Source organism: Artemia franciscana, unplaced genomic scaffold (assembly GCF_032884065.1).
Source record: "Artemia franciscana unplaced genomic scaffold, ASM3288406v1 PGA_scaffold_200, whole genome shotgun sequence".
Taxonomy (NCBI): Eukaryota; Metazoa; Arthropoda; class Branchiopoda; order Anostraca; family Artemiidae; genus Artemia; species Artemia franciscana.
This window is the reverse complement of record NW_027062644.1, coordinates 224,545-251,095: the sequence shown is the minus strand read 5'-3', so window position 1 is coordinate 251,095 and position 26,551 is coordinate 224,545. Positions and strand designations below refer to the sequence as shown.

The 26,551-nt window shown below is 34.0% G+C and overlaps 1 long non-coding RNA gene across 1 annotated transcript; it reads right to left on the bottom strand.

Moving 5' to 3' along the window:
- Positions 1 to 20,199: 20,199 nt before the first annotated feature.
- Positions 20,200 to 26,333, bottom strand: LOC136041392 (uncharacterized). Its single transcript, XR_010621016.1, has 3 exons — positions 26,159 to 26,333; positions 22,897 to 23,051; positions 20,200 to 20,396 (listed from the first exon to the last, which is right to left on the bottom strand). It is a non-coding gene; the product is annotated as an uncharacterized LOC136041392 (long non-coding RNA).
- Between the last annotated feature and the right edge of the window lie 218 nt (positions 26,334 to 26,551).

Genomic DNA, 26,551 nt, shown 5'->3' with positions numbered 1-26,551 from the left:
TTCTACTGAATGTTCAAAGGGCAAAAATTTGTGCTAGGGGAAGTGTCCCATATAGCCCTAAAGGGAAGGCCCCAAGATTACACAAATAACCAATAAATTATAGATATTTTTTCGGAAAGTTGGCCCTGTTGCAATCTAATAAGATAAATAAAATAAGATAAATATCTAAATAAAAACTTTCAAACTGGTATATATCATGAAAAAAATTTTCTACCAAAACGGATGAAAGCTCGTCGAGAAAGATGTTTCTAACATCGTCACTTAGAAAAGATCAGAGAATAAACTCTAAATTTTCTTAGTAATAAGAAAATTTTTAAGGTTTAAGAGGCACAACTGATACCCTTTCTGGATCGGCCTATTTGTGGTGTCAGTGCCTATCTTACTACTGAAGTTGTCAACCCCTATAAACTTTCAAACTGATATATCTCATGAAGGAATTTTTCTACCAAAAAATTGATGACATGTACTGTGATCAGATCATCAAGACCAATCGACTGCCGTCGAAAAAAAAAATCTATCTGTCTTAGTTCAAAAGCTGACTTTTGTGCCGTAGGCCAAGTTTCTAACTTCATTACTTAGAAAGGAGCCTTCCTAGAATGTCGCGAGAGGGCTCATTCTAACGTAAATTGAAGTTTATGCTGCCTCTTTTCAGTGATAAGAATTAGAAGGTATCAAGGCCCCCTCCCAAGCTCATTTTTTCCACAAAGTCACCGGATCAAAATTTTGAAAGTATAGATCAAAAATGTGTTAAGTCTAGACGGAAAACCTGATAATGATGTCTTCGAGGACGCCTTAATCCCCCTCAGTCCACAACTGCTTACATATAGCAATGATTATTTGGAAGTGTACAGAAGTTTTCAGGTGGACTTTTTTCGGATGGGGATGGGTCGGGGATTAAGTAGAAGGATCTTTTCATGGAGGAATTTATCATGAGGGAAGAGAAGTTCCATGAAGGGGGTACAGGTTTTTCTAGCATTATTTAAAAAAAGGAAAATAAATCCTTTTTTTCAACTGGAATTAAGGAGCAGCATTAAAACTTAAAATAAACAGAAAATAATACGAATATAAGGGGGTTCGTCTCTTTCACAATACCTTGATCTTTACGCTAAAGTATTTCTAAGTAATTTCAAATATTTATTCTACGGCTTGTGTCATTCAGGGGTCATTCTTAAAGAACTGGGACGAAATTCAAGCTTTAGTGTTAAGAGTGACATACTGACGAGGGGGCGAGGTCCCTCATATACGTAATAAAAATATACAAATATAGAAGTTCGTTTGGTAATTCAATTTGTAAGTTACGTATATTTATTACTAATAAAAATTTTCATAAGAAAATCAAAGCGTTCTAGTTGCATTTTTAAGTAACCAGAAATGGGAGGGAAACTAGGCCTCCTCCCCCACCTCTTTTGTTATCAAAATCGTACGATCCAAACTATGAGAAAGCCACTAAGCTAAAAAAAATTAATAACAATAAAAATATGCAAATATCGTTTTAATTATTCATGGGCGGTGAGCCAAAATCAAAACATGCCTTAATTCAAACATATTCAGAAATCAAATTAAAACAAAAGTTTTATTAACTGCAAGTAAGGAGCAACATTCAAACTTAAAACGAACAGAAATTACTCCGTATATGAAAGGAGTTGCCCCCTCCTCAAAACCTTGCTCTTTGAGCTAGTTTTTTTAAGTAGAACTGTGACAAAGAGTTAAATTTTTGCGACAAAGAGTCAAAATGATGGCTTACATTTGGTAATGCCAAAGCTGCATGTCTATGAACCTTTTTATGTGGTTGATTGTGTTGGGTTTTACTGTTTGTCCTTGAGATTGGATGGGTGACTATGGTAAAGGCCTCGTTCAAGGGCTTATATATCTTAATTGCTAAAGCAGGAAAATATCGTTTTTTATATTTTTTTTTCTCTCGCCGAATCCACATTATCAACCTTTATCACCTTATTATATAGTAAACACATTAATAAATAACAATCAGCTTTGAGAACTCAAAATAAATATATTTTTAATTATTTCAATAGTTCATAATTTATCCATTACCATCCAAAAAAATTGGCTTGAGATTGTGTTTTGTTCATTCTGGTAGGAATGCAGGACCCTTTTAAATGCGGGACCTCATTAGGCCTAGTCTCTCTAATTGACCCTTTTCCTTGTCTTGAAAAATTTTGTATAGAGAACGTGAGGTTGAAGAAGGGACATATCCCCTCCAATGCGGAATAATTTCTATTTGTTTCAGGTTTTAATTTTGCTCCCTGCTAAAAAACTTGCTTTATATTTAATCAAACAGTTCTCTTTACTAATAATACTTTTTACGTAAGTTAAGCTTTCCACTTGAACCGTCTTCTTGTTACCCACCATCACCTCTTCACCTTTGCTTATTTCCAGTCTTAGCGAATATGAACATTGGATCGTCCTATTTAAAGTCGTTGTTTTCATTATAGAGAAATATTTATTTGGAGGACCATGAAGTGAGCAATACAAAGTGATATTGTAGATGTGAACATTTTAGAGTATCGTCAAAAATCCAAGTTTACCAAGATCATATTCAAGAATCCATTTTCCAGGAGGTAAAAGTAAAAAAAAGGAAGTTAATGGATAAATCTGATAGAAAATATTTGAAATTATAAAAAACACATAAAATCAAGGTACTAAGACCTTACCTAGTAGTTTTGTTTTTACTGACAAAGTTCTGAGAAACAAATTTGCGCATAGACATAGAAGTACAATTTTCTATAAACAAAATAAATTTACTAACAGGATTTTAGGCAAGGAGTTTATTTTGGGAAGAGTGTACCCAAAATAATTCTGTTTAGAATTATTGTGAATCAGAGAGTCGAAAGCATGGCTTACATCATGACTTCCTAGGACGAGCAAATCGCCAGACTTATCAGCATCTATAAGTATTGACGATATTGCAGTAAGCGCGTGGGCACACCCTAGAACTTTTTGGAAGCCAAACTGATATGGTGGCATGTAGCATTTATCTGTAAGTTCTGGCATTACGAGTGTTTCAAAAATCTTGCAGAAAGTAGTAGCAACCGTAATAGGGCGATATGAAGAACACTTATTCAGCAATTTATTTTTTTTGGAACAGGAGTAAGACGATCAGAAGAGAACGAGGTTGGAACTATTCCAGTTGTGAGCACCTTTTTGGAACATGAGATCAAGGTGACAAAGTAGTAGGGGACTTCTAAGAAGAATATGTTTAGCACAAATATGATCTGTACCACTCGAAAAAGGTTTCTTAATTTTTTGCGCAGAATTTATAATGTCAGACAGTGAAACAATAAACATGGGTTTAGTCTTTTTTGACAGTATCGGATTGAGATCACATTTAAGGGGATATTCCACTTTGGAATCAGGTTCTGAAAAATCTTTCAAAAAATGCTGTTGCCAGGCCTCCGCAGAAATATAAGCTGACTGAGCATTTCTTTCACTCTGGTTGCGGGTCAAACTTTTCCACAGAAGCGTCGGATTACTCATTACCTTTTCTGAAAAATCAGAACGAATAGTGGCTCTATGTTTTTGCTGTTCTTTGGAAAAATGGCGCTTTTTGGAAATCCGCATTTGGTTCACTAAGCCGTTCTTGGGTCTCCCGCATTCTATCCATATGCCTAGCCAAAATTTGGCATTCTGGCAGGCTTCAACAAGGGATGGGTTCCCGGACCCGCCCTTAACTTGTGACCCAGCACGGACTCTGGATCGAGGGACAAAGTGCGATTCCGCTTGTAGTAGCGCATGTGAAATAAGTGACGAGTACATATTTAGTTTTAGACGAATTTCAGACGTGGGAATAGACACTGATGTTTGGAGCAAGTGAAAAGGTATTTTTATCTTCGAAAGTAGATTATCGAGCCAGTACTGATACTGAGTCAAATCAGTTTTACTCCATTCAATGATTGTTCTCCATTTTAAAGATCGATTTGAGTGCATTTGATAAAATGGTGCACTGATTCGGAACGATAGCGGTAAATGGTCAGAAACAAGAAATGGCCGAATTCAAACCTGCATTAGTTGAAAAACGTTCACAAATAAAAAATAACTAAAAGTAGAGAGTGATATTAAGACTTAAACAAACAAAAATTATTTTGTGTATGAAAAAGGCTATCTCCTCCTCAACACCTCACTCTTTACTCTAAAATTTTGCTCTTTGTCACAACACTACTCTTTTAAACAATAAAAGCTTTAACGTATTGAGCCAGATGTTGAGAAGGGAATTCCCCCCTTAGTATGCAGAATAATTTCTATTTGTTTTGAGTTTTAATGTCACTGCTTACTTTCAGTTAAAAAAAGAACTTGCCTTTTCTTTATTTAATTTCAAGATACTCAAATGTTTATCTGTATATCAGAAAAAAGTCCAATAGATTGACTTAACTTCAGAATGAATGTGTTTAATGTGGAAAAACCCAGGTTATTGAATCGAAATATTTTTTAGGGAATTCAATTTTGACCGGTGTTTTGTGGCAGAAAAACCTTGGGTTTTCGGTTCATTAATTTATAAAAGACCGTGATTTCTTTTTTAAATTATTTAGTATTCCTTAGATTGATTTATTAAACGATCAAATAAAAGAAATTTTTTTTAATGAAATTAAGGAGCGACATTAAAACTTAAAACGAACAGAAAATGCACCGTATATGAAAGGGGCTGCTTCCTCATCAACGCCTCGTTCTTTACGCTAAAGTTTGACTCTTTCTCTTAACTCTACTTTGTAAAACAAAAAAAAAATTACGCATATGATGGGGTTCACCCTTCGTCGATACCTCGCTCTTTACACTAAAGCTTATATTTTGTCCCAATTCCTTAGGAATGACCCCTGAATCACAAAAGCCGTAGAATAAATAGTTAAAATTACTAAAAATAATTTAGCGTAGAGAGCGAGATATTTGAAGGTGGTGAGAAACTCATATACGTAATAATCTCTGTCCATTTTAAGTTTTAATTCTGCTCCTTACTTCCAGTTGAAAAAACTATTTCATATTTATTTTTTCATTCTTTTTTTTAAATAATACTAGAAAATCCTGCGTTCCCTACATGGAAATTTTCATTTTTTCCACAGACATAGCTAATACCCTCGAAAACTAAAACTTTTGAAATAGGAAAAGAGCCTTTAATCACATTCTTTACCATGTGCAATCATAAAATAGTCTAATATCTTAATTTTTTCCACAGACAATGCTATTACCCTCGAAAACTAAAGCTTTTGAAATAGGAAAAGAGCCTTTAATCACATTCTTTACCATTTTTTCAATCATAAAATGGTCTAATATCTTCATTTTTTCCACAGACGTAGCTATTACCGTCGAACACTAAAACTTTTGAAATAGGAAAAGAGCCTTTAATCACATTCTTTACCATGTGCAATCATAAAATAGTCTAATATCTTAATTTTTTCCACGGACAATGCTATTACCCTCGAAAACTAAAGCTTTTGAAATAGGAAAAGAGCCTTTAATCACATTCTTTACCATTTTTTCAATCATAAAATGGTCTAATATCTTCATTTTTTCCACAGACGTAGCTATTACCGTCGAACACTAAAACTTTTGAAATAGGAAAAGAGCCTTTAATCACATTCTTTACCATGTGCAATCATAAAATAGTCTAATATCTTCATTTTTTCCATAGACGTAGCTATTACCCCCGAAAACTAAAACTTTTGAAATAGGAAAAGAACCTTTAATCACATTCTTTACCATATTCAAGTGAAATTTGAACTTCTTGGAAGGGTGTAAAGAGGGAGGATTTGGATATATTGGAAGAGAGGAGGAGTGTCCGTAGCTGTATTGGACTCAGGTGCCTTAGTGCGGCAGTGAGTTGTTAGCAGTAGTAGTATAGCACTAATAACTTTAATGCACTCATGTAATATACAGTACGTAACCACAATATACTGTAATATACAGTCATGTAATATACAGTACGTATACAGTATGTAATATACAAGGATAGGAACTTTACTAGCGATATTCTATCAGCCAAATCAAATGGTTGTCCATGATGTATAAAACTAAGAACTAAAAGAGTATGATAATTCAAATGCTTCTCTATCATTAACCTATTTGGTCGACATACCATCTTCCTTTCTCAATATTAAGCATTTTTCTAAAATATTGTATCTACTAAAGTTTTTCTCTAAAAATTTAATTTTAGCCTGATAAGTACCACTGTGCTAAGCCCTTTGTTACTTACATAAGTCAAGGCAATGCCTCTGTAATTACCAAACTCCCTCTTTCCACCTTTACTGTAAAGTGGTTTAATTCATTAGGTACCTACCCTTTACCAAACCCAGATTCAGAATCTTCAGTAATTTAGCTTAAACTTTGCAAACACCATATTCTTGAAACTTATGTACCACTCTATCAATACATAAGACCTTATAGTTTTCAGTTCTTTAGTCCTGTTTCTAATTTGTTTTCCTGAAACAAATATTCCTTCACTTGCAAAAAGAAGAAATAGTTTTCATTTCTTCCTTATCATTTCCTACAGCTTTATCACGGTTTGAAACAGTTTTCTAAGTGTTCCGCCACCCTCTAACACTTACTTTATCACTAATTGATGCACCGTTCTTATATTTTCCTAGGTCAAGTCCAGACTATCAACTTCCTCTCAATGTCTTAACTTGCTAATATTATATCAGCTCCCATCTTCTAGATCTTTGTTAATTTTATCATCGGTCTCCATTCGAAATCTCCTAAACTTGTATTTGTATTTCTCCTCTACTTCCCTTTTATTCTGATTTAACTTATCACTGAGAAACGAGTACGAAGCGCTTCTCTCTTCTCTACTTACTTTGTCACTAATTGAGGCACCGTCCATATATTTTCCAAGGTCAAGTCCAGACTGTCAACTTCCTCTCAATGTCTTAACTTGCTAATATTATATCAGCTCCCATCTTCTAGATCTTTGTCAATTTTATCATCGGTCTCCATTCGAAATCTCCTTAACTTGTATTTGTATTTCTCCTCTACTTCCCTTTTATTCTGATTTAACTTATCACTGAGAAACGAGTACGAAGCGCTTCTCTCTTCTCTACTTACTTTGTCACTAATTGAGGCACCGTCCATATATTTTCCAAGGTCAAGTCCAGACTGTCAACTTCCTCTCAATTTCTTAACATGCTAATATAACATCTTACTATAGTGCCATTTGGCTGCATCTTCTAGATCTTTGTCAATTTTATCCACGGTCTCCATTTGAAATCTCCTTAATTTGTACTTGTATCTCTCCCCTTTATTCTCTACTTCCCTTTTATTCTGATAAAACTTATCATTTAGAAACGAGTACGAAGCACTTCTCTCTTCTACCAAGTTTGAAGCTTTTCTGCTAAGATCCCTGGCTACGTTTTAAAATATCCTCCCTAAGACATCTTTTCGTCGTAAACTAATTTTCTAATATCATTTCGTCCAGTTTCTACAATGTCAAATTCTAAAATCTCCAGCTTCATATCCAGTTGTTCTTAAGAACTTCCTCTCAAATTCCCATCGTAGAGTACGTCAATTTCATAGCTACCTGAAAAGTAGTTATCGTTCCTAAGGGTTAACTTCAAATTAGCTGTCGACACTACTACAACGTGATTTTTATTTTTAACAAAATAAAAGTACTCCATTCAACCCTAGTGTCCTGTTTCGACCCTGTCAGTCTTTCATACCTAAGTACAATTTCAACTTTTGGTCTATTTTATGACCAGTTACTATATTGGTTTTAACCAAATTATTTTATTCAAAATTGTAACAGTCTATTCCCTTCAATACGGAAAATTTACCTGAGATAGGATACCATTTATCCCTAGTCACACCAGTAGGGACATTCAAGTCTCCTTATTAAATACCATACTTCAACCTGGGATCCACTCTATATGTTCCTGTTACTGAATATATAGCTAATTTGAGTCACTACTATCTCTGTCGGTTAGTTCTACTGGGGCATATGCAACTATAACTGACACAATGTACTTAATGGCTATTAAGCGCTTAACGTTGAACCCATAACATACCAAGGTTGTGTCGTCAGCATTGTTGGGACAAAACTAGTTTATACAAAAAAAAATTCACAAATAATTTATTTAATTAATCATTGCAAAGAATTGATCCAAATTTTTAGAATAAAGAGAAGGTAAATACTTGTATTCACAATTTACATTGATGTGTTCATGAATAATTCGCCTCACAACCAATCCAAAAAATTAAACTTACCTGCACGCCCCTACACCTCAGTAAAGGTCTATGGGTACTAAATTTTTAACCAAAATGTAAGACAGCCTCTTATTCATACCTAGTTGCCTTTATTTACTTAAGTGTTTTCACTTATTTCTAAAATACTCCCTTTGAGAAAAAAACAGAAAAAAAACTCCGAGTTTTAAGTGCGGAGATATGGAGACTATTTAGCACCATATACTAATATTAGGAAATGCGTGGTGCATGTATTAGCACCCTACACTTGGTGCTATTAGGAGATTAATAGCACTAGAGGTTTCTTCAAGTACAAACAATTCCAGTTCAAGCGTCTAAATTCGTCATGCAAAATCAAGCTTATCCCCTCATTTGAGGACTTTCTTTTTTTCGCTAGTTGCAAAAAAGAGCAGTATTTGGTAGCCTAATATATATTTGTAATGCGTCCTAATCATCTTTAGTATCTCGTTCTTGATGGACTTATACGCAAGGATTAAATCACATTTAGTAGGATCTAAATATTTACATATAATCCGTGATTTCCCTTTCCGTGGTGATGCACGACAACTGATGTATCAGACAAGACATCCAAGTATATGATACCGAATGATAGAAGATTTCTTTACACAGGATATAGTGTCAAGAAATGAGGAGTTCCAATTCAGATAGTGACAGCAAAACCAACATATACGCCTAGCCTGATTATGTAACCAAGACAAAGAAGCAAATTAAAACGATAGAAATAAATCATAATTAAAAACAGGACTCAAATTAAAGGAACATTCATACACTTACTCAAAGCATCATCTGATCTCCCTTGAAGTTATGATACTAAGATTCTTTTACCTTAATTCCCACTTTTCTTCGTTATTTCTATCGTTTTTATTCTTTGGAAGAGGACGGCCATTGGTTATATAGCCTAAACATTCATGTAGCCTATAAAAGTTTGCTTTTCACAGTCTTTGTTTAAAAAACACCTCTTGTTTCAGAATTGATTGGCTCTTGCAAAAAGGCAGGGTGGTATTCGTAATCAATTTTTTAACACAACATTCTGCAAGCAATACAAGACAGTCAGGTGGACAAAAGTGACAGTTTCTCTTATAAAGAAAAAAAAAAACAAAGAAAAAATAAAGTACATAGGATGTTAAATAATTTGAATTAAAAATATGTGAACTATTTAAAACAGATACGGATTTATTCAGCAGACAAAACAGAAAAATATATCTCACGCACTATTATATGCTCACAAGAACCCTACCAAAAAAGAATGCTCAACAATAATAACACTGTAATAGTAACAACAATAGTCTGATAAGTAACACTCTGCTAAGCACTTGGTTCTTACAGAGGTCAAGGCAATGCCTCTGTAATTACCAAACTCCCTTTATTCCAAACTCCCAAGTCCGTTTTCCCCAAACTCCCAAACATTTACTAAACCAAATTTACTAAAAATTGTTTTAGTAAATTGAATGATTTTTGGAGAATCTGAAGTATAACGTTCAAAAACTAAATAACGCTACCAATGAAACGTCTAAAAAGAAGCAGGATGGTTACTTTCTATAATTGTAACGTTAATAGAGAGTACAGAGCTACTAATATTTCTTATCTTTAGCATATTCTTAGCACAGCTTTTTCCCTGTCTTGAAGTTCCCTTTGCCCAATGTCTTGAACTCTCTATTAATGTTATAAGCATAAAAACTAACCATCCTGCTTCTTTTCAGACGTTGCGTTGGTTGCGCTGTTTATTTTTTTATTGTAGCCCTTGAAATTCTCGAGCAATGTTTCGACTTGTTAGACCAATTCTCTAATAATTTCAGTTAACAATTTTTGCTTGGATTGAAAAAGAAAGTTTCATATCTCCCTAAGAAGGAACATTTAGCTTTACCTGGAATTCTATTTTAGATACCGAAAATTTATTTGCTGAGGGGACTTAAAAAATGGTTTTTGGTTCTTCAGTAGGAGGATAAGTCGGAAAATGGGTGGTTTCCCCCCAATGTTTACGCATTTAAGTAATGGGCTGCTGAACAAAATTATTTAGGGTACGCTCTTCCCAAAGTAAATTCCTTGCCTAAAATCCTGTTAGTAAATTTATTTTGTTTATAGAAAATTTATTCTATTTCTATGTACTAATTTGTTTCTCAGAACTTAGTCAGTAAAAATAAAGCTATTAAGCAAGGTCTTAGTACGGCTATTAAAAAATGAAATGTGGAGGGGTGCTAGCTCACCTACTCATGAAGCACCTTGATTTTATGTGTTTTTTTATAATTTCAAATATTTTCTATAAGATTTACCCATTAACTTCTGTTTTTTACTTTTACCTCCTGGAAAATGGACTCTTGAATATGTTTTTTGTATGCTTGGATTTTTGACGATACTCTAAAATGTTCGCATCCACGATATCACTTTGTATTGCTCACTTCATGGTCCTCCAAATAACTATTTCTTTATAATGAAAACAACGACTTCAAATAGGATAATCCAATGCTCCTGTTCGCTAAGACTGGAAATAAGCAAAGGTGAAGAGATGATGGTGGGTAACAAGAATACGGCTCAAGTGGACTGTTTAATCTACATATAAAGTATTATTACTAAAGACTGTGGGTGCAGTGAAGATATTAACAGTCAAGACTCAGGGTGTTTTTCCACAGTTTGAAAAAAAAGTCTGGAGGAACAAGAGGATTTCTGAAAACCAAGATGAGAGTGTTGGAAGCTGCAGTTATGACAGTGGTAAGATATAGCTGTGAACCGTGGATTTTCTAAAAACGAAGGAGGATTTGCTAGATATTTTCTATAGAAATGTCTACAGATTGTTTGGGTACCCGTCCGACTGAATGTATTTCAAACAGAAAACTGTACTGAGAAAAAGATTAAGATGGCTAGGACCCATTCTACAGATAACAGATTGGCAAAGATTGTTTTTGTCAGCTAATCATCTAGGGCCAAACAAAAAGCAGGTCGTCCATAGATGGGATGTGAGGATGTTGCAGGGAAAAATTTAAGTAAAATTTGAACTTCTTGGGAGGGTGTAAAGAGGGGGGATTGGGATATATTGAAAGGGATGAGTGTGCGTAGCTCTATTGGCCTCAGGCGGCTTAGTGCTGCAGTGAGTTGTCAGCAGTAGTAGTATAGCGTTAATAACTTAAATATACTCATGTGATATTCAGTACAAGGATAGCAACCTTACTAGCGCCATTCTATCAGCCAATTCAAAATGGTTGTTCCTGATGTATAAAACTGAGAACTAAAAGGGTATGATAATTCAAATGCTTCCCTACCATTAACCTATTTGGTCAACATACCCTCTTCCCTTCTCAAAACTATGCTTTTTTCTAAAATATTCTATCTACTAAAATTTATCTCTAAAATAATATTTTAGCCTGATAAGTAACACTGTGCTAAGCCCTTTGTTACTTACATAAGTCAAGGCAATGCCTCTGTAATTACCAAACTCCCTCTTTTCACCTTTGCTGTAAGGTGGTTTAATTCATTAGGTGCTTACCCTTTATCAAAACTCAGATTCAGAATCTTCAGTAATTTAGCTTCAACTTTGCAAACACCACATTTTTGAAACTTATGTACCACGCTATCAATAAATGAGATCTTATAGTTTTCAGTCCTTTAGTCCTGATTCTAATTCGTTTTCGTGAAATAAATCTTCCTTCACTTCCAAAAAGAAGAAAAGTTTTCATTTCTTCTTTATCATTTCCTACAGCTTTATCAGGGATTGAAACAGTTTTCTAAGTGTTCCGCTACTCTCTAACACTTACTTTATCACTAATTGATGCGCCGTTCTTATATTTTCCTAGGTCAAGTCCAGACTATCAACTTCCTCTCAATTTCTTAACTTGCTAATATAATATCGGCTGCCATCTGGCTGCATCTTCTAGATCTTTGTCAATTTTATCCACGGTCTCCATTCGAAATCTCCTTAGTTTGTATTTGTATTTCTCCTCTACTTCCCTTTTATTCTGATTAAACCTATCACTGAGAAACGAGTACGAAGCACTTCTCTCTTCTCTACTTACTAATTGAGGCACCGTCCATACATTTTGCAAGGTCAAGTCCAGACTGTCAACTTCCTTTCAATTTCTTAACATGCTAATATAATATGTTACTATTGTGCCATTTGGCTGCATCTTCTAGATCTTTGTCAATTTTATACACGGTCTCCATTCGAAATCTCCTTAATTTGTACTTGTATCTCTCCTCTACTTCCCATTTATTCTGATAAAACTTATCATTAAGAAACGAGTACGAAGCGCTTCTCTATTCCACCAAGTTTAAAGCATTTCTGCTAAGATCCCTGGCTACATTTAAAATGCCCTCTCTAAGACATCTTTTGGTCGTAAACTAATTTTCTAATATCATTTTGTCCAGTTTCTCCATTGTCAAATTCTAAAATCTCTAGCTTCATATCCAGCTGTTCTTAAAGACTTCCTCTCAAATTCTCATCGTGGAGTACATCAATTTCATAGCTACCTGAAAAGTAGTTATCGTTCCTAAGGCTTAACTTCAAATTAGCTCTCGACACTACTAGAACGTGATTAAATAAAAAAAACTAGTTTTTTTTTAACTGAAAGTAAGGAGCGACATTATAACTTAAAACGAACAGAAATTACTCCGTATATGAAATGGGTTTTCCCCTTCGCAATCCCTCGCTCTTTACACTAAAGTTTTAATTGTTTTGAAAATTAGAATTGTGGCAAAGAGTCAAACTTACGCGTAAAGAGCGAGGGATTGCGGAGGGGAAAACCCATTTCATATACAGAGTAATTTCTATTCGTTTTAAGTTTTAATGTCGCTCCTTACTTTCAGTTAAAAAGAAAAGCTTTTCTTATTTAATTTCTGAACATTTTTGAAATAATGCATGTTTGATTTTGGCTCTCCGCACATAAATTATTAAAATGAAATTTGCGTACTAATTCTTTTTTTTTGGCTAAATGGCTTTCTCTTAATTTTAATCAGACGATTTTGAGAAATAAGGGGTGGGGAAGGAGGTGTAGCTTCCCTCCAATTTTCTGGTTACTTAAAAAGGCAACTAGAGCTTAAATTTTAACGAACGTTTTTATTAGTAAAAAATACACGTAACTTAAGAATTAACTTACGTAACAAATTTTTATTTTCTTATATTTTTATTAAAATATAAGGGTTTTTTCCCCTCGTTAAAACCTCGCTCTTTATACAAAACCTTAAGTTTTGTCGCAATTCTTTAAGAATGACCCCTGAATCAGAAGGGCCGTAGAATAAGTAGTTGAAATGACTAAAAAATACTTTAGCATAAAGAGCGATGTATTTATTTGCTCCTAAATACCTCGCTCTTTATTCTTAAGTATTCTTAGAATCCTCGTATGCTTAATAATCTCTATTCGTTTTAAGTTTTAACGCTACTCCTTACTTTCAATTGAAAAAACTTTCATGTTTAATCTTTCATTGTTTTTTTTTTTATAGTAACTCTATAAAATCCTCCGCCTTTTTCATTGAGTTGCTCTTCCCCCATGACATATTCCTCCAGGGAAAAATCCTCCCACATAGCCCTCTCCCCTCAACCCAACCCCCCAAACCAAAAGAATCCCCCTGAAAACGTTTGTACACTTCACCATTACTGTATGTAAACACTGCTCAAAGTTTGTAACTTGCAGCCCCTCCCCTAGGGACTCTGGGGGAGTAAGTCATCCACTCAGACATAGTTATTATAGTTTTTGACTATGCAGAACAAAATGGCTATCTCAAAATTTTGATCCATTGACTTTGGGAAAAATCAGCGTGGGAGGGGTTCTAAGTGCCCTCCAATTTTTTTTTCTCTTGAAAAGGGTACTAGAACATTTCATTTCCATTAAAATGAGCCGTCTTGCGACAATCTAGGACCACTTGGTCGATACGATGACCCCTGGGGAAAAGATAAAAAAAAAAAAAATAATAAACTCGCACACATGATCTGTCTTCTGGCAAAAATTACGAAATTCCACATTTTTGAAGATAGGAGCTTGAAATTTTCGCTACAAGGTTTTCTGATACACTGAATGCGATGGTGTGATTTTCGTTAAGATTATATGACTTTTAAGGGGTGTTTCCCCCTATTTTCCAAAATAAGGTAAATTTTCTCAGGCTCGTAATTTTTGATGACAAAGATTAAATTTGATGAAACTTATATATTTAAAATCAGCATGAAAATTCAATCCTTTTGATGTACCTTTTGGTATCAAAATTCCGATATTTAGAGTTTCACTTACTATTGAGCCGGGTCGCTCCTTACAGTTACAGTTACCACGAACTGTTTGATTTTTATTTTTAACAAAATAACAGTACTCCATTCCAGTTGTTCTTAAAAACTTCCTCTCTAATTCTCATCGTGGATTACATCAATTTCATAGCTACCTGAAAAGTAGTTATCGTTCCCAAATATTAACTTCAAATTAGCTCTCGACACTACTAGAACGTGATTTTTTTAAAAACAAAATAACAGTACTCCAATTACCCCAGTGTCCTGTTTCGACCCTGCCAGTCTTTCTTACCATTATGTAAGTACAATTTCAACTTTTGGTCTTTTTTATGACCAGTTACTATATTGGTTATGACCAAATTATTTTATACAAAATTGTAACAGTCTATTCCCTTCAATACAGAAAATTTACCTGAGATAGGATACCTTTTATCCCTAATCACACCAGACCGGACATTCAAGTCTCCTTATTAAATACCATACTTCAACCTGGGATCCACTCTAGTTGTTCCTGTTACTGAATATATAGCTAATTTTAGTCACTACTATCTCTGTCGGTTAGTTCTACAGGGGCATATACAACTATAACTGACATATTGTACTTAATGGCTATTAAGCGCTTAACGTTGAACCCATAACATACCAAGGTTGTGTCGTCAGCATTGTTAAGACATAACTAGTCTATATAAAAAAAAAATTCACAAATAATTTATTTAATTAATTATTGCAAAGAATAATTGATCCAAATTTTTAGAATAAAGAGAAGGTAAGTACCTATATTCACAATTTACATTGATGTGTTCATGAATAATTCGCCTCACAACCAATCCACAAAAATTAAATTTACCCGCACGCCCCTACACCTCAGTAAATGTTTATGGGTACTAAAGTTTTAACCAAAATGTATGACAGCCTCTTATTTATACCTTGTTGCCTTTATTTACTTAAGTGTTTTCACTTATTTCTAAAATACTCCCTTTGAGAAAAAACAGAAAAAAAACTCCGAGTTTTAAATGCGTAGATATGGAGACTATTTAGCACCGTATACTAATATTAGGAAATGCGTGGTGCATGTATTAGCACCCTACACTTGGTGCTATTAGGAGACTAATAGCACTAGGTTTCTACAACTACAAACTATTCACAATTTACAAACACTTACATTTACAATTACATTCACAATTACAAACTATATTTACAATTTAAATTAATGTGTTCATGAATAATTTGCTTCACAACCAATCCAAAAAATTAAACTTACCCTTACGCCCCTACACCTCAGTAAAGGTCTATGGGTACTAAAGTTTTAACCAAAATGTAAGACAGCCTCTTATTTATACCTAGTTGCCTTTATTTACTTAAGTGTTTTCACTTATTTCTAAAATACTCCCTTTGAGAAAAAGCAGAAAAAAAACTCCGAATTTTAAATGCGTAGATATGGAGACTATTTAGCACCGTATACTAATATTAGGAGATGCTTGGTGCAGGTATTAGCACCCTACACTTGGTGCTATTAGGAGACTAACAGCACTAGGTTTCTACAACTACAAACTATTCACAATTTACATTTACAATTACATTCACAATTACAAACTATATTTACAATTTAAATTGATGTTTTCATGAATAATTTGCTTCACAACCAATCCAAAAAATTAAACTTACCCTTACGCCCCTATACCTCAGTAAAGGTCTATAGGTACTAAAGTTTTAACCAAAATGTAAGACAGCCTCTTATTCATACCTAGTTGCCTTTATTTACTTAAGTGTTTTCATTTATTTCTAAAATACTCCCTTTGAAAAAAAAAAACAGGAAAAAAACTCTGAGTTTTAAGTGCGTAGATATGGAGACTATTTAGCACCGTATACTAATATTAGGAAATGTCTGGTGCATGTATTAGCACCCTACACTTGGTGCTATTAGGAGATTAATAGCACTAGAGGTTTCTTCAAGTACAAACAATTCCAGTTCAAGCGTCTAAATTCGTCATGCAAAATCAAGCTTATCCCCTCATTTGAGGACTTTCTTTTTTTCGCTAGTTGCAAAAAAGAGCAGTATTTGGTAGCCTAATATATATTTGTAATGCGTCCTAATCATCTTTAGTGTCTCATTCTTCATGGACTTTTACACAGCGATTAAATCACATTTAGTAGGATTTAAAAATTTACAGATAATCCGTGATTTCTCTTTCCGTAGTGATGCACGACAACTGATGTATCAGACGAGACATCCAAGTATATGATACCGAGTGATAGAAGATTTCTTTACACAGGATATAGAATAGAATATATTTATTCACTACAATAGCTGGAGCTAGCATTAGCATGTCATGACAAAAACACTCACAGGAAAATTTAAACAAACATTATATTAATCAAATACATATTAATCAAACATTAAATATTAGTCACGTCAATATTATTAAAAAGACGGGTAAAATATGGAACAAATGATATGCGATATCTCTCAGTAATATAGGCTGAGCAAGTCAGAAACTGTAGACAATTCTTTTTTTATTTGTCAGAGTCTAATAACTGGTCCTTCAGTTGGGGGGGGGGGTCTCAAGGTTGGGTAGTAGACGACAATGAGTTGGGGAATTCAAACAATTTAGTCCAAATCTATATGTTAAGCCATGTCTACGACTATCAAGTGAGTCCAAATTGAGTTGTTTCAGCGCATCCTCGTAAGTTTAGTAGTTTTGTCCAAGTATAATTTTTACACCTCTTTTTTGTATCGTCTCAAGTCTATCTGTTTGATCTTTTGTCAATCCCGGATCCCAAGCAGGACATACATACTCAAGAGAAGGTCTGACATAGCTGCAGTATACAGACTTTAAAACCTCAGTTGATGTATCAAATCTTCTTAGGTTGGAAAATGAATGTAAAAGCGAGGTGCCTTTTTTAGTCAGACAGTCAACGTGCGAATTCCATCTTAAATCATCGTCCAAAAGAATCCCAAGTATTTTAACAGTTTTCTTTGTTGGTAGTATGGAATTATGAGAAGAGTGGTACCCTTTAGGAAGGAAAACGTCATATAAGAGCTCTTAATTTCACTGACCGTCAGTTTTACCTTTCCTAATTCAGCTTTTAGATCATGATAGATTTTGATCCAGTCAGACTGTTCAGTAGTCGGAGGGCTTAGTCGCAGTGGTAAAACAGTTAAATCATCAGCAAATTTAAAATGCTCACGAATCGTTGTGAAAATACGGTTAAAAACAATAAGAAAAGAAAGCGGGCCTAATTTAGTCCCTTGTGGCGAACCACAAAAAATATTTACAAATTCAGATGGCTCATGATCAGGAAGTTGGACACACTGAGATCTTTCAAAAAGAAATATAGCGAGCATTCGTACAACAAATGGACGGGCACCCATAGCCTTTGCTTCTTCCGAAACTACATTATGATCAAGATTATCAAAAGCCTTAACTATGTCTGCAAATAATGCATCAACAAAGGCCCCATTATTTTCTAAGTGCTTAAGGATAGTATCCAACAATGCAACCAAATAATGAACAGTACTATGCCCGGATCTAAATCCAAATTCTTGGGGATCAATATTATCATTTATTTCCTTAAATAAACAATCAAAAATAAACTTCCAGATACTTTTGAGAGAAATAATATAATGATATAACGTCAAGATATGAGGAGTTCCAATTAAGATAGTGAAAGTAAAACCAACATATACGCCTGGCCTGATTATGTAACCAAGATAAAGAAGCAAATTAAAACGATAGAAATAAATCATAATTAAAAACAAAACTCAAATTAAATGAGCATTCATACACTTACTCAAAGCATTATCCTGATCTCCCTTGAAGCTATGATACCAAGATTCTTTCAACTTAATTCCCACTTTTCTTCGTTATTTCTATCGTTTTTATTCTTTGGAAGAGGATGGCCATTGGTTATATAACCTAAACATTCATGGAGCCTATATTAGTTTGCTTTTCACAGTCTTTGTTCAAAAAACACCTCTTGTTTCATAATTGATTGGCTCTTGCAAAAAGGCAGGGTGGTATTCCTAATCAATTTTTTAACACAACATTCTGCAAGCAATACAAGACAATCAGTTGGACAAAAGTGACAGTTTCTCTTATAAAGAAAAAAACAAAGAAAAAATAAAGTACATAGGATATCAAATAATTTGAATTAAAAATATGTGAACTTTAAAACAGATACGGATTTATTCAGCAAACAAAACAAAAAAATTTATCTCAAGCACTATTATATGCTCACACGAACACTACGAAAAACAAATGCTCAATAATGTGGAATAAGTGGAAATGGAATAAGGGCACATAAAACTAGCGAATTGCAATTGCATTATTCTCTTAAAAAGAGAAGTTTTGAAGTCAAATGAACCAAAATCTTTTCGTTATAAGTCCTGTAAACATTACGGTAAAGTTTCACAACAACGGAATATGTGTGTGTAACACACGCTACAGCATGCATACTCGTAGATTTAAGCCTCAAAAGCTGGGGAGATTAGCTGAATTCATCAAAGAAGGAATTAAAATATGCAAAAGAAGTGCATTTTTAGCCCAGAGTTTTTCAATTATTCTTCCTGGGGTGAGGGTAAGGCCTGTTTTTAAAGAATTGGGGAGATCCCCCTTTCACCAAGCAACTTTTTCTCTGTGTGCATGTATTAGATGATGCTTTTTTGGACCTGTACCCATTAAAAAAAGGAGAAAACGATCTCTAAATATATACAAAACTACTTCGCCACTTCATATAATTTTTCTGTTTCAAATGAAAGCTGATGGCTGTGGAATGGAGATATAACATTGTAATGGTTTGAACAAACTAACTTATCAAACAAAACAAACACAGCTTAACTCGGGTATTTTAAGAGACTAAAATCGCTAAAAAAAATAAATGAAAGAAGAAAACAGCTCGACAAAGGAAATATATAATAATATACAGTAAACTAGAGTGCCATCTCCTTAAAACGAATCAAAAATTTCCGGCTCAATTCCAACATTCCAGATATTGATATTGGGCTTTTTATCTATTGGACGCAATAGGTCAAGGATTATTCTCTTTCAAGACGAGCTAAATATTTTTTTTGCCCATCCAAAATCTCTTTTTCATACTTCTCACGCAATAGATAAGATTTTGGTTTTATTTGGGTTCCCATTTCACATATTGACATATTTCCCGACTCAATTCCAACATTCCTGATATTGATATTGTTTTTTTTTATCTATGGGACACAATAAGTCTTGGATTATTTTCTTAATTTTGCTTGTGCCTTCCGTATCCCAAAGCTTTTGAATATCTGACACTTCATAAACTTTAACTGAAGCGTGAGTTTTGAACCAATGTTTTGCTGTTGGTGAAAGTCTTTTTTTCATTTTGGATTGTAAATTTTCTTGTTCAAAAGATGAAGAATACATTTTCATTACTGAACCTACTTCTTCTGTCGAAAAAGAGCTAATAATTAAGTTCCGAACGCCTTGGTGGAAATTGCGGTGAGTATCCTCTTTAAGGATTTGAAGCATAAAATTACGTCAATAAATTGTTCTTGTTCGTTATTATATATATGTAAATAATGAACAAATGGCATAACTTTTTTTTATTTCCTTTTCAATTTACTTTGCCACTTACTGCTTTTCCACTACAAACTACTTCGCCCCTTCATATAATTCGTTTGTTTCAAATGAAAGCTGATGGCTTTGGAATGGAGATATAACATTGTAACGGTTTGAACAAACTAACTTATCAAACAAAACAAACACGACTTAACTCGGATATTTTAAGCGACTAAAATTCCTAAAAAATAAATGAAAGAAGAAAACAACTCGACAAAGGAAATATATAATAATATAAAGTCAACTAGAGCGCCATCTCCTTAAAATGAATAGAAAAAGGGCACAAAATTAACTCCAATCCATGGAAAACAGCAGAAATCTATTTAGGCTGAGGGAATGATGCTTGAGGATATTGATTAGGTGGCAGCATGGGTCCTTCAATGCTCCTTGGCATGCCAGCATGGTGTCTACAACGAAAGAAAATAGATTAGTTCCGCCTGACAACATAAATAGAAAGAGTGAGAAATATTTATTTGACAATTAATAATACTTTTAGTCCTTTTTTAACCGTAAGACTAACTGACGTTCAGTTGAGCCTCTCACTTCCCATAAAATTGAGAGTTGAGCCTCTCAGTTCATAAAATAATAATACAGATAATGGATCAAGGTACATTTTGAGAGAGCCGTTGCTCTGAGTGTTTTTATTATTTTTTATTCCCTTTTTAATTAGTATGATTACTCAACGATCGAATGAGCTATTCACTTACTATATTAGTCATCTCTGCAAATAAGTCAGTATACAACATTGGGAATCAACGTACTTTGTTCGATTGATTATACTGCAACACTAATCTGCTGAATAAGAAAGGGATTACACAGCTAATTGTAGTTCTACGTCATTATTTTTCCATTTTTCAAGGAAAAGGTAAAGAATTCGGCATTAGACTTTACAGTCCCTACTGGCGGTGCTGATCTCTGTTTCTTGGCCCTTCAGCCAGGAAGTGTAACGGGGGAGGGGGGCAACCATCCTGTGCTTTTGCTCACCATTCTTGTTTACCTTCCCCAGAATTCCCCAGGTACCCATTTTAAGCTGGGTTAACTCTGGCTGAGCTTACTGAGTCACGCCACTGAGCCCTGTCCCGAACTAAATAATTGGGTATACTAGGATTCGAACCCTCGCCATCTCAGACAAAGGATCCTGAATCCAGCTCACCAATTCAGTCGGCCAGGATGGCTCATAAAGACATCTACTAGAATTCTTCAAGGAAAGACATCTACTAAACTTTGCCTTTTTTTCTCTAGCACAAATAAACTCAGAACAGCTTTTGTTGAAGAAAAGAAGACATGTTTGTTTTTGAACAGTTATTTGATTTTCCTAAATTTCTGGGAGGATATAATTGGAGACATTAGACCTTTTTGGCCTCGACTCAGTTTGATTAGCCCGTCCAACATATTTCATTCTTTGATTATTTAGTACCTAGAAAAAAAGTAGACTATCACTATACAAACAAGGAAGAAGAAGAAGAAAAAACAATAATTTGAATTGAATAAACAATATCTGACATTATTCACAAATTATTCCTCTTTTCTTTCTATTCATAATATAACTAAGAGGCTTTTTGGCAAGGTTATACCATTACTCCAGTAAGGTTGTACTTGCAAATAGCATTAATCACTTTAATGTATTTACATGTTATCCAGTACAAGAATAGGACCACTGTTCAAGCTCTTCTCTCAGCTGAATCGAACGCTTGCTCATAATCTATAAAATTGAGGGTTAAAGGTGTTTGATAACTAAGCCACTTCTCAATTATTCACCGAAGAGTGAAAATTTGATCGACACGTGCACAATCCTTCCTAAAACCGCACTGTTCTTCTCTTAAAACTTTATCTACGACATGTCTGAGTTTAAAGAATATCATCCTACAAAAAATTTGCAACTTATAGAAACTAGGTTAATACCTCTATAATTATCACACTCACTCCTATCACCTTTTTGATACAGGGGTATATTTAGGGTTTTCTTAAAATCGCTAAGTAGTTTCCTTTTTTCAAAAATCACATTTATAATCTTCAGTAACTTGTTTCTAACCTCATCAGGTGATATATCTTTGGAAATATTATTCCAATTATTATATCGATTTCCCTTCTTCATAGAAATTAGGGTGTCCCTTTAATAGAATCTCGATAGAGTTTTTCTTTCCTTTTCCCTCTAGGTTAATGAATAAAAGATAGATTTTCATTTTTTTGGTGTTTTCTCTTTTCGAATTCTCAGTGCCTATGTGTCTTTGTTCCTCCAACCGATCCTGGTTTCTGGAGCATTATGCCCTGGTTCTCCCCTGTACTTGTACATGTTGAGCAGATAACGACAAATCAGGGGTCTCAGGCTTTTCTTCGAAATCATCATAAATTTCTTTTCGCAATAAGCTTTTACTTTTAAGACGAACCGAAATAAAAGTTACCATTCCTGAATCAGTGTCTGCTGGCGATTTTTTCTAACAACGTAGTTTTATTCTAAACACGTCTTTTAACTTTTGATGACTTTTGATTGCTATGGATTGCGATTCGCTCTTTACTAGGGTGCAGTTACCGCGGCAACCATGATTTCCAGGAGCAGGAAATAGTGGGAGCAATTCATGAAAATATAGAAAAAAGGGGGACAAAATTTGTTTATTTAAAATCCACGGGTGGCGGGGGTAATTTTTTTTTAATTTTTCGACAAAATATCGTAATTGGCTTGTTAAGTGAAAATATCAAACAAGCTTATTTTCAAAATCAGAAGGATGGGGGTCTAGGGCCGGGGCATTTGGGTCGTTCTTTGGGATTTTCTTAGTAGATTTACCACTGTGAGAATTTTGTGCGTTTTTTATATAGAATGTCAAAATCAGCAAATTATAGAAAATTATGTCCAAAAAAGTAAGAAATATAAAGAAACTTGTGTTGATGAAAGCCTGAAACAATACTTACAGATAGTGGCGATGCATTTCATTTCCCATAGAATGCATCCCATATTCTGGATGAGACATCTCAGAACCAGGCGGCAAAGCAGTGCCTAATAAAGCGGGCCCATATCCCGGGTGGTGAAGGCTACCATATGTAACTCCTGGTGGTGGTAAGGTTAGCTAGAATAGCAGTTGCTTTAAAAATTGAGGATTGAAAGCTGATGCAAACTATGCTCAAACTGTTCATTCTGCAAATTTCCTTTAGTTTTACTTTATTTGACAACCCTGGTATAAAAGTAGTAAAATATAATGGATAGGTTTTATTCTCCCAATATATCAGGTAAGATGGCCTTCTTATAAAAGCACCTGACGATGTCTTCTAATGCAGAATCTGTGCATTTCTTTTGGTGTATACTGTATTTTTAACTTTGGTTCACTTTTTATTTTTGTTACTGCCCTTTTTAATTTACCTTTTTTTATTTATTCTGTTGTTATCCCTTTATAGCTATATATTGTTTTTGGCTATTGGATTATAAAGAAATATAATGATAATAATTCCTATGACAAAACTGGCTATGGATGACAAAATGAAGGAAGTTGTGAAAAAGGAAAAACAAGGATATTTCTAGCCAGTGAAAAAAAAAGAAGGATAAATACACGAACATTTCCGTCTCTAAAAGGGAATCGAAAAAAAAACGCCATTTGAGGGTATGGGTTATAAGTAAGTTAGTAGTTGAATTAAATCAATGAAAGTTTTAAGATCTTAAGGATTCGATATAAATGCTACTTTTTTCTTAACATAAAAAAAAGTTTTTGCCAGGAAAGCTATTATTTGGTGTAGTGTTTCAAAATCAATTTTTATTTTGTCCTTAGGGCTTTTGTCTATAAATTGTTTACTCTTATTTACTTTTTCGCAATAAGAATTGTTGAGCGGAGATTCCAACCAAAATATCTGCATATTAATCCTTCTTTTTTTTTTACGGATTTATCCTCGTTTTTCCCCTTCGCAATTTTCCCCATTTTTATTACTAATATGCTGATCAGAAAAATAACCTAACATCAAACTCTAGTAAAGACACAACATACTGCGGCCTTGGCGCTTCGTTCTCTTACAAACCAACCTTTTTTTAAGAATAAGTCATTATGCTTCTTCGTGAAAACATTATACCAAATAATCACTTTCCAGGCAAAAATTTCTTTTGTGTTTTGAATAAAGTATCAGATATTTCAAATCCTTAGGATTTTGAAAGTTTCATTGACCTAGTTCAACTACATGCTTAATTTTGGCCCACGTGCTAAAACCGTATCTAAACTTTTTTTGATTCCTTTTACAATTTTTAAAAAATACCTTTTTTATTGCCATTTTATTTTTGATCTAACCCTTCACCTCAAAACAAATTCATGCGTATGAGCTTGGTCTCAGCCCCCCTTTTATGGGCGTGTCAGACCAAGGTTTTATTCTTAAAACCTTCAAATTTTAATTATTTAATTTTAGACAAATCCGCAAATTTTTAGTAACTTCATTTAGAAAATAAGAATAGAATACATTTAAGACAATAAATTTAAGAACACCTAGTACTTTTCTAAAACACTTAGATATAAGATTATTTTCAATCCTTGTTGTTACATTTTTTTATTGCATTATTATTAATAATAATAAAAAAATAGCACACAAAAGAGCACTTGTTCATAAATTTTCTGCAATCTGGCGTATTATCTCAACCATAGTAAGCTTAGGCCCATTTTTTTTAATTTATGAAACATCTTTTGTGCTTTAGACCCACAACAATCAGAGGCCCCCTTTTGGGGGGTCAGGGGTGGGCAAGTGCCCACCCCAGATTTTCCAGGGTGCCCAAGCTTCCACCACAAAGGGCCCTTTTCCAGCCATAATTATCCAATATGTCCAACATAATCCATTCTGTTCAAATGATTTGAACTGACTGCACGCCTACTAGCCAAAAAGCGTAATTACCTTACGACCCTTGGGGTAATTACGCTATTTGCTATTAATCATTGTAAACTTTGAAAGTAGGTTAGATTCATAATAAAAGTTTCAAGCTCCGTCAAATGCCCTATGCCCACCCCAAGATTTGGCCCAAATGGCGCCTCTGACAACAATTACATATTTTATGCTTTAACCTCAACCCCAGTTTCAGCAATTGACAAAAAGCCAAGCCATTTTTAAAAGGGAACATAGTCTCTTTTTTTTTCAGTAAATAAAAACATTTTCTTTAAACTGTACTGTATCTTTGACGGTATCTAAGACATAGAAGTGATTCACAAGTCAAGAAGAAGTCCAAAATGATGTCTGTTATAAATAGACTAGAAAACCGAATTTTTCTGCAATACTTTATGAGATATTCTGAGTCATTATGAGATTTGTAGTACACTGACCTCACCCAGAGTTGCCAACTTGCGACGTCTAAAAAGAGTACAAGTCAAAAATTTGCACGTATCCACTCTGACTTAAAAAACTGCATTTCACACGAAAAGAGTGCAAGTTGGCAACCCTGTATCCTTCTGCTAACTGCCCTTCTGACGAAGTTGCCAACTATAGACGATTAAAACGAATGAAAACTAACACCCAAAAAGAGTGATTTCCACGATATTTACTGAGAAAAGGTCCATAGTTTTGATTGATTGATTTATTATTATTGTCTCTGCTATCAATTTATTGCCGAGTGGTTGAAGAGAAATCGATAATAGTCGATATTTTGGTTATGTGATTTATTGTTTTTTGTGTTATTTTAGATGTGTTATACATTTGCTTTTTTTGTTGTTGCGTAGTTGATTATTTGTTAAAAACAAATAAGAAATTCATTTCATTTAAAACCTGAATGAGGTATGCTATAGAGCTGGGTACATTTAGATTACAATAGAATAAAATTATTCCCTTCAATAGCAGCTATGTGCCAACAAGAATGCTTCCATCAGTAAAACAAATAAAAGATGATAATAAAAACCGAAGTAGTGACTGCTACTTACCTTATTTTACCTACTTACTGCTACTCATTTTAGATGTGTTTTTTTTGTATGTGTCTTATTTTACATTTACTTTTTTGTTGTTGCTTAGCTGATTACTTGTTAAAAACGTAGGTAACTCCGTAACAACTGTTTTTCTTTTTATCTTATCTTTTTTGGGGTGGCTATTAATAGTTTAGTTGCTATGTTTTCCTGTTTTTAGTAAGTTTTACTTAAACTTGAACTACGTTATTTATATTTTATATAAATTTGATGGACCAGAATCAAAGAATCAAAATAAGGAAAAGAAATAGAAGAAAAAGTACCTGTTCCGAAGGTTAATAGGACGGCTGAGGTGGTGCCACAGACCCAATCGGCTTCTGGTAAGGAGAATATATTGAATTAAAAGGAGATTCTCTCATTAAATTATGGTACATATTTAATGATTTGACTAGCTCACTGTTTAGTTTTGTCAAAGCAAAGTGTTTTCTGTCGATTCGGTCCAATTCTGCGTCCATTAAAGGAGCCATACTGTTCACTTGAACCAAAATATAAAAGAAAAATTAATTACTGAATCCTGCAAAATAAAAAAAAGCATATTTCATGAATACGAATTTTAAGTCAATGAAGCTAAAACTAGACAAATGTAAAAACTGGATTTCAGCTACATAATGACCATCTTAAGAGCAGGTTAAAAAAAAAAGCCTTAGGTCATTTTT